Raw genomic sequence first — 8,276 nt, forward strand, 5'->3', positions numbered from 1 at the left:
TAAGTTGAAGAGCTAAAAACAGATTCCTCCCTGGCCTGGCAGGTGTCATCTCTGCTGAAAACTAATTCATCTTTCTAACCTTTATTGAGCTCATTCTACTGCAAATATTTATTAGCCTCCTACTTGGAGAGGCAGCAGTGTATACTGCTTAATCTTCGCATCCAAGCCAGAACCCCCACAGGCTGCTGAGTGGAAATGTACAAGTATGCAACCACTTTGGAAAGTGGTCTGGCAGTTTCTTATAAAACTGAACATAAATCTACCCTTTGCCCCAAGAATTCCACTCTTAAGTTTAAACCCAAAAGAAATGAAAGCCTGCTTCCCTAGAAAAACTAGTACACAAATACTCATAGCAATCCTATTCAAAAGAGCAAAAGCGGGGATGAGAAGAAACAGCCCAGGTGTCCGTCAACAAGAGAATGAACAAATCAACTGTGATGTATTCACGTTACGAGAAACTACTCAACAATGTAAAGGAACTAACTACAGACACATGAACAAGTGGATGAATCTAAAACACATTACACTGCACCCAAGGAGCCAGACGTGAAAGAGGACGCACTGTATGATTCCACTTCGATAAAGTTCTGGAAGAGGAAAAGCATATTTACAATTCTAAAAGGTCAGAACAGGGTAGGCATGGTGGCTCACGCCTGTAATCCTAGCACTTTGGGAGGCGGAGGTGGGCGGATCACTTGAGGTCAGGAATTCGAGACCGGACTGGCCAACATAGTGAAACCCCATCTCTACTAAAAGCACAAAAATTAGCTGGGTGTAGTGGTGCATGCCTGTAATCTCAGCTACTTAGGAGGCTGAGACAGAAGAATCATTGGAACCCGGGAGGCAGAGGTTGTCGTAAGCTGAGATCACGCCACTGCACTCCAGCCTGGGTGACAGAGCAAGACTCCATCACAAAAAAAATAATAATAATAAAATAAAAAATAAAAATAAAACCTCAGAACGGTGGTTTCCTGAGAGTGTGAGGAAACATTCTGGGGTGATGGAAACATCCTATACCTTGATAGGGTTTGTGTTTCACAGGCGTATACCTTTGCTGAATTTCAATGAATGGTACAATCAAAATTTGTGCATTTCTTTCTATGTAAGTTTTATCTCAAAAAAGAACTGTAAATGAATTTTGAACTCTAGTTAATGATATCTATGCTGGCGTGTTTAGATGTGGAGTGTACTGATATCTGCAACTTGCTTTGAAACGGATCAAGAAATTAGAGGGGCTGATGGGTGAGTAGACAGATACGTGGTAAAATAAATACAGCAAAATGCTTTAAAGTGCAGAATCTAGGGGGTGGGCACACAGGTATCCACTGTAGATTTTCTCCCTTTTTTTCAAATTTTCTGTATGTTTGAATTTTTTCCTAACAGAATGTAGGGGGGAGAAAGAATATAGAGCCCCACTATTTGGGTTTGAACCCTAGCTCCACTCCTGATTAGCTCTGTGACTTTAGACAAGTTACTCAGTCTCTCTGTGCTGTACCTGTTTTTCCCCCATCTGCAAATTGGGGATAAAATCATTGAGCTCTTCTGAGGGTGAAATGAATGATCACATGTGAGGCACTTAGAACAGTACCCAGAGCAAAGTAAGCACTCAATAAATGTTTTCTTTAGCCAGAAAATACACTGAGATATTAACTGTATGTCTCTGTCTTCAAGGACTATATCTGTATAAGCCTCCCCAACATTTATCCCAAGAAACAGTATTGTAGAGGAATGTGTTGGACCAGTTGTTATTATCCTTGAACCTCAATTTCTTCCACTTAAAAATGGGAATAATTAAACTGCTCTGGGCTTCTAAGAGAATTCAATAACATAGCATAAATAAAAGCAACCGAATCAGGGTTCAATAAATGCTCATTGAATGCCTCTTTTCCAAACCTAACCTCCCCTGTCTGCTGACATGGTTGGAGGTGACTGATTGGGTCATGGCCGCATGGAGCTCCCCTCTGCAGACATGCTGAGCAACAGGGCCCTGCATCACCTCATGATGGGTGCTTGGGGGAGGAGTGGCAAGAAAAGGGGGCATCTTCACCACAAAGTGCTTGGGGCACCTTTTTGCAACTCCTCTGAGGGATATCCCCTCAGCCTCTGGAGCCCTGCTGGCAGTCTATTTAGCCATGAGGTTGGAGTAAACAAGATTGATCTCAGAGTAGCCCCCGAGGCACTATTCAGATCTATGTAGGACACCAATTAGGTAGCATCCCATCCCCTAGATGGGCAGGCCTTTATGTGAGTACATGCCCTGGTAAATTAATAGACCAGAAGAGCCTGTCCACAATGTCAGCAGCCATTTGTCCAGCGCAGTTTCACTGTAAAATGATCAGAGAGAGCAGATTTTGCCTTATAGCTACAAGGACTGGCTTGGCAAATCTTTGGGATCACCTATGAGGTTACCTCATAGGATTTCAGGGAAAAAAATGGCAATTTTAATGAAAAGTTCAAACTGATTTACAGGGCTTCCTAATGCCTGTTATTTCATGATTTCTAGGTTTTTAAATACTTTTCTAATGGGCACTTTGACTTCCTACAGAAATGGCCTCAAAGAAAAAAAAGACTCCATGGTCTGGCTTCATTGGCTTTTAGGGAAGCAATTTCTCATCCTCAATCTTAAAATCCATCTGGGTTTCAAGAGGATTTTAATTCATGCATTGCTGATTCGCCTCTTTCTGACAAAAACGATATTTTGTAAGAGAAATTTGCAAAAGCCCCAGAGTCTTTTTAGAGATTTTTTTTTTAAGTGCTTTGATGCTATAGGAGTTGAAGGGCCATTCTGTGCTCTGTGTGTATGATTTTTACCTTCCTCTTGGCAACACTTAAATGGAATTTAAATCCCAAATGTCATGAGCTTTGCACAGAGCTTAAACTAGTTAGGGAAAGCTTCTCTAAGCGAGCAAAACATGTGCATGCCCCTCATTAATGAAGAGATTTAATGGTGGGTTTGGCGGTACAATGAGATTGAACGGTGCCCTTTTCACCCCTGTTTGGCACTGTTCCTGTAACCCAGGTGGCTGCTGACTCCTCGTCCTCCCAGGCTGCTTCACCCCCTACCAATTCCAGCACAAACCCAGCTGCATCACTAGCTTCCCCCCAAAATACTGTCACACCAAACATATTGATATTTTTGTTGTGATTTTTAACTCAAAACTTCACCCATCCCAGGGAAGAATCACATTGCATTTCACACAGCATTTGCACATTCACAAGTCCCCACTGGGCATGACCTTCCCAAATCTTCCCTGGACTCTTAGCTGTTAAGACACCTCCACATCTTTCTTCATCTTCCTGATGTCAAAGGCAATCTTGCAGAGTGGCCAAACCTCAGATTTTGGAGTCAGGAGTGTAGGTTCAAAATCCACTTTCTGACTACATGTTCTTAAACTAATGACTTCACTTTTCTGCAGCTATTTCCTCATCTGTAAAATGGGAATAATAATGGTGTCTCTATAGCGTTGTAGGGAAGATGAAATGAAATTGGTCATGTAAGACCTTCACAACAGTCCTGTCTGTGCATACACTTAGAATGCAATTAGTAAATGAATAGATAAATGGAACCACCCAACTTAGAGAGCAGCTCTGCTAAGCAGTGTAGCTAGAGAATGCCATTTAAAACATTTCTCTCCTGAGAGGAGCTCTAGTAAACACAACTTTCTCCATCCCATTTCATATGGAGAACCAAGGCTGTGTGTGTATTGGGTGTCTTGGAAATGGATCAAATGGATCTAGCTTGGCTCATTTATCAACTCCTCCCCCCACCCTACTGCAATGTTAGGGTGCAGAGAGCAGCATCACCCATCTTGGCTTTTTCTGGGACCCCCAGAACAGGGTATTTAACCTAGCTCACAGTCAGGCCTGAAAGTAGTCAGGCCTGAAAGACAACCCCTGGGGAGGCAAACCTGATAAGTGTCTTCGGGATCCTTTGGGAAGAAAAGTGCCATTCAAATGCTACTTTACATGTGAAGTCCATCCTCCAGGGCCAAGTTGGAGACTGGGAAAATCCATCACTTAGCAACAGCTGACCCTGATCAGAAAGAGACATGAGACTGCTATTGTGACCTTGTGACACAGAGTTGGAAAACTGCCCACAGCTACTGATTAAAAAAAGACCCTGAAGGCAGAGGTCTGTTCATAACAATCTGCTCTCTGCTGTGTGAGGACACACACGGGGGCAAGAGGCCAGGATCTGCAATTAGACTCAAGATAGAATCCCAGCTAGGTGCAGTGGCTCATACCTGTAATCCCAGAAATTTGGGAGGTGGAGGAAGGAGGATTGCTTGAGCCCAGGAGTTCAAAACCAGCCTGGGCAACATTGTAAGACTCTATCTCTAAAAAAAAAAAAAAAAAAAAAAAAATTGTTTTAAATTAGTTAGACATGGTAGTGCATACCTATATTCCTAGCTACTCGGAGGCTGAGGCAGAAGGATTGCTGAAGCCTAGGAGGTTGAAACTACAGTGAGCCATGATCATATCACTGCACTCCAGCCTGGGTGACAGTGAAACTCTGTCTCAAAACAAAAAGTGGTAGGCTCCCAGCTTGACATGGATTGACTGTGCAATCTGGAGCAACAATCTTAATCATTCTAAACATCAGCTTTCTCACCTACCAAACAAAGGCTCCAAATCTTATTCTCCAATGTTATTGCAAAGATTAAACAATTGGCATATATAAAGCACTGAGCACAGACTTAGCGCAAGGTAAATATTGAATAAGTAGTAGCTACTGTTAAAATTAGTTAAGAACATGACTCAGAAAATTATTCTGAAGACATAACTATGTATTTAACATTTATTAAAATTCTCTTACACAAATGTAAAGCTGCAAGGACTCCCCTTGGGGAGAAAATGACACATTCCTTTGCCAATCTTATTTAATTGATTTGCCTGTCTATCTATTATACACTGGCACATGTGAGTTTGTGAACACAGCATGTATATGTATGTAAACATCCACATGTACAGAGTGCTCTGGGGCTTACACAGATGCACAATTGTATATTATTACAAATTGTAATGATAATAATCACTCATTACTTGTTTAAGTGCCAAACACTATCTTATATAATGTGCACACACATTTTTTCTATTCTACCAAAAATATAATGCAATATAAGTGCTTTTGTTCAGCGTCAGATGTCTGACTCAGTATCACAATTTTCTTTTTACAAATGAAGTAATTGAAATCAAGATGGATACAAGAAGTGAGAGAAGTTACATTAATGTCAGAGCAAAGTTCAAACTCAAGCCTGAATTCATCTCTAAAGCACTGTTGCTATTCACTCAATTTTCTGACTTGAACAGCTGAATGAATGAAAAATGGATGTATAAATGGGTAGATAGATGGATGGTTGGAGGAATGAATAGGAGGTAGATGGGTGGGTGAATGTACAGGTGGATGATAGAGAATACATGGATGGGTAGATGAGTGAATAGGTGGATGGATGGATGGATGGATGGATGGATGAGCAGAGCAGCGGCTGAGACAGTGAACAGTTTTGAGTGATAAGGGTGATGAGTTCAGCTTTGAAAATGTTGATTCTGTGGTACTGGATAGAGTAATGATGGCTGTGTCCTAGAACCAAAGGAACATATGGACCTAGAAAGCAAAAACATGTTCTGGGCTGAAGGTATAGAATTTTAGCATTTAGTTCACCTCCCTGAGCCTGTTTGCCTTTCGATGAAGAAGAAGAAGAAGGAGAAGGAGAAGAAGACAGAAGAAGAAGAGGAGGAGGAGGAGGAATACTTTCTTTGAAGAATTTTTGCAAATGTTACATTTCACTTCACAGTAGGGTTTCTGGATTTCTCCCAGTTGACAGGGCTCAGATGATGAGATAAACAACTCACAAAAATCACTATGATGAGGCTTTCTTTTTTGTGCATGCAATGCCCTGTATTTGAGCATGATAAAAGTCATGTCCTGGAGCAGATGACCATGTGGAAAAGAGAGACAGCAAAGATGTTGAGGGCGCAGGTTTAGTTGAATTTAGTTGGCCCATTGCATCATGGAAACTCCATATGGCTGAGTCCCACCATCCACAGATGGCAAGAACATCTGGACTCACTTTGGATCCAAATAGTCAGTCTCTTTTGGCACCTACTTGGCCTAAGATTGAGTCCAAATTTGTTTTGGAACTTGGGTTTCCCCTGAGATCTTAGGACTTCTCCATACAGGAAACCATCTTGCTTTCATATTATATCATAATATTTTGATTTTGTTCAAGTGACTGAAGAGTAACTGAGTCAGAGCTTAATCAAACAGAAGAAATGGAGTACAAACAAACCATGTTATCAAATGCCTGAGGACATGAGGATTTCCTAGGAGGCAGAAAGCACAGAGTTCACCACAGAAATAAAATAAATAACCCTTGAGAAAGTCAATGGGAAAGGAAACATTCTTTTATTGATAAGGGAAAAGTCCACAAATAGAAAAGGCCCCTGAAGAAAGGAGGTACTGCATAGTGAGAAAGAGATATGGCTTGACTTCTAAACAGCACAAGTTATTTCTAATTTCTAGTTCCTAACACTGACGCTGAGAGGCTCTGGGATCTTGAGCAAGGAACCAAGACCCTCTGACCTTCAATTGTCTCATCTGTGAAATGGGGATATCTATGTTACTGATATAGGACAGTATATCAGTATTTTGGGGGTTGAAATGATGGAAACTCAGCTCAATGTGGCTTAATCAAAAGTGGGGGTGTACTGGGCCTTTAAACTCCTAACATGGCAAAGTCTACTGGATCCAAGGACTCAAGCATCATCACAACTCTCCTTCTTCCTCTAATGTATACTTCTCTGCACATCTTGTCTTTTTTGCTCTTAGAATTAACATTTTCTGAGAAACTGGAATGGTGAGGACTAGAGCCCTTAGACACTTCTCCCCATCTTCATTGACAGAGAGGAAAGGACTCTGCCCTCAGTTCCCTGGGAAGAAGTCTGACTATCTTAGTGTGGGTAATATGCCCATTTCCAGATCAACACTCCCAGTCATGCCCTGGGGATTCAAAGTCTTAGAGGAAGGTCACAGCTCATCTTCTGACCACCTATTAGAGGCTGGTAGGACGAGGAAGTGAGATGTGAGTCTCTAAGATGGGCATATTGGTCCCAGAAGTGAAAGGCACTGAACAGATAAAATAATAAATACCTAATATAGGTTCTTTCATCACAGGGATATTTAAAGAGTTAAATTTTATAGCAGATATAAATGTACTATATAAATGTCACTATGATTAGCATAATAGCATGTTATTAATATATTGTAACTTAAAATATTAATAAAATAATAGAAAATTACCAAAATGAGAGGTAGGTATATTTTTCACAAGAGGATGTGAAGGAATTATTATTACCAAGTAAGGGCCATAATCGACATTTGTTGATATTTCAAGAGGTTGCTGTCTTTCTCATCATTTTATTATGATTTATAATAAAAATACATGTATTTTGATCTTTGTCCCCAGTTCCTGACACAGAGCTCCTAAAGCCTTTATAGTTTCCTGAGTGATGGAAGTGTCTGACAGAGCTCCTAAATGCCCTGGACCTATCCTGGGTCATAGGACCATAGTTTTTTCTAATGAGATGACTCTTAGTGGGCTCTTGGATTGAAGGCTGTCACCAGAAAGACCAAGTCATGATTGGAAACTTGGAATTTTCAGCCCCAATCCCTCTCCTGGAGAGGAGAGAGGAGCTAGGGATTGAGTTTATAATCAATCATGCCTATGTGACAAAGTCTTCAGAAAAATCCCTAAACAATAGAGTTAAGAGAGCTTTCAGGTGGCTGAACACGTGGAGGTACTGGGAGGGTGGTACACCTAGAGAGGGCACAGAGCTCCTCACTCCTTTCCCCAGATCTTACCCTTTGTACTTCTTCATCTGGCTGTTCATCTGTATTCTTTACCAAATAATAAACCATTAAGTGTGTTTCCCTGAGTTTTGTGAGTCATTCTAGCAAATTATTGAACACAAGGAAGGGGTCATGGGAACCTCAAATTATAGTCAGTCACTCAGAAGAATAGGTAATAACCTGGGACTTGTAGTTGGGGCCTGAAGTTGGGGTGGCCTTACAGAACTAAGCCCTTAACCTGTGGGGTCTGGGCTAACTTTAGTTAGTGTGAATTGAATTGAATTGAATTGAATTGAATTGAATTGAATTGAATTGAATTGAATTGAATTGAATTGATTGAATGAATGAATGAATTGAATTGAATTGCAGGACACTGTCTTAGTCCATTTGTATTGTTATAAAGGAATACCTGAGGCTGGATAGTTTA

General features: G+C 40.9%; 1 long non-coding RNA gene across 2 annotated transcripts in view; it reads right to left on the bottom strand.

Annotated features, from left to right (window-relative positions):
• Nucleotides 1–4,615, bottom strand: part of LOC103785313 (uncharacterized) — a 487,514-nt gene extending 482,899 nt beyond the window's left edge. For both annotated transcript variants that reach the window (XR_008625483.1, XR_010112248.1), the window contains exon 1: nucleotides 3,909–4,615. This is a non-coding gene — a long non-coding RNA (uncharacterized LOC103785313). The remainder of the gene's footprint in view (nucleotides 1–3,908) is intronic.
• Nucleotides 4,616–8,276: the final 3,661 nt, after the last annotated feature.

This window comes from Pan paniscus, chromosome 4, assembly GCF_029289425.2.
Source record: "Pan paniscus chromosome 4, NHGRI_mPanPan1-v2.0_pri, whole genome shotgun sequence".
NCBI classification, from domain to species: Eukaryota; Metazoa; Chordata; class Mammalia; order Primates; family Hominidae; genus Pan; species Pan paniscus.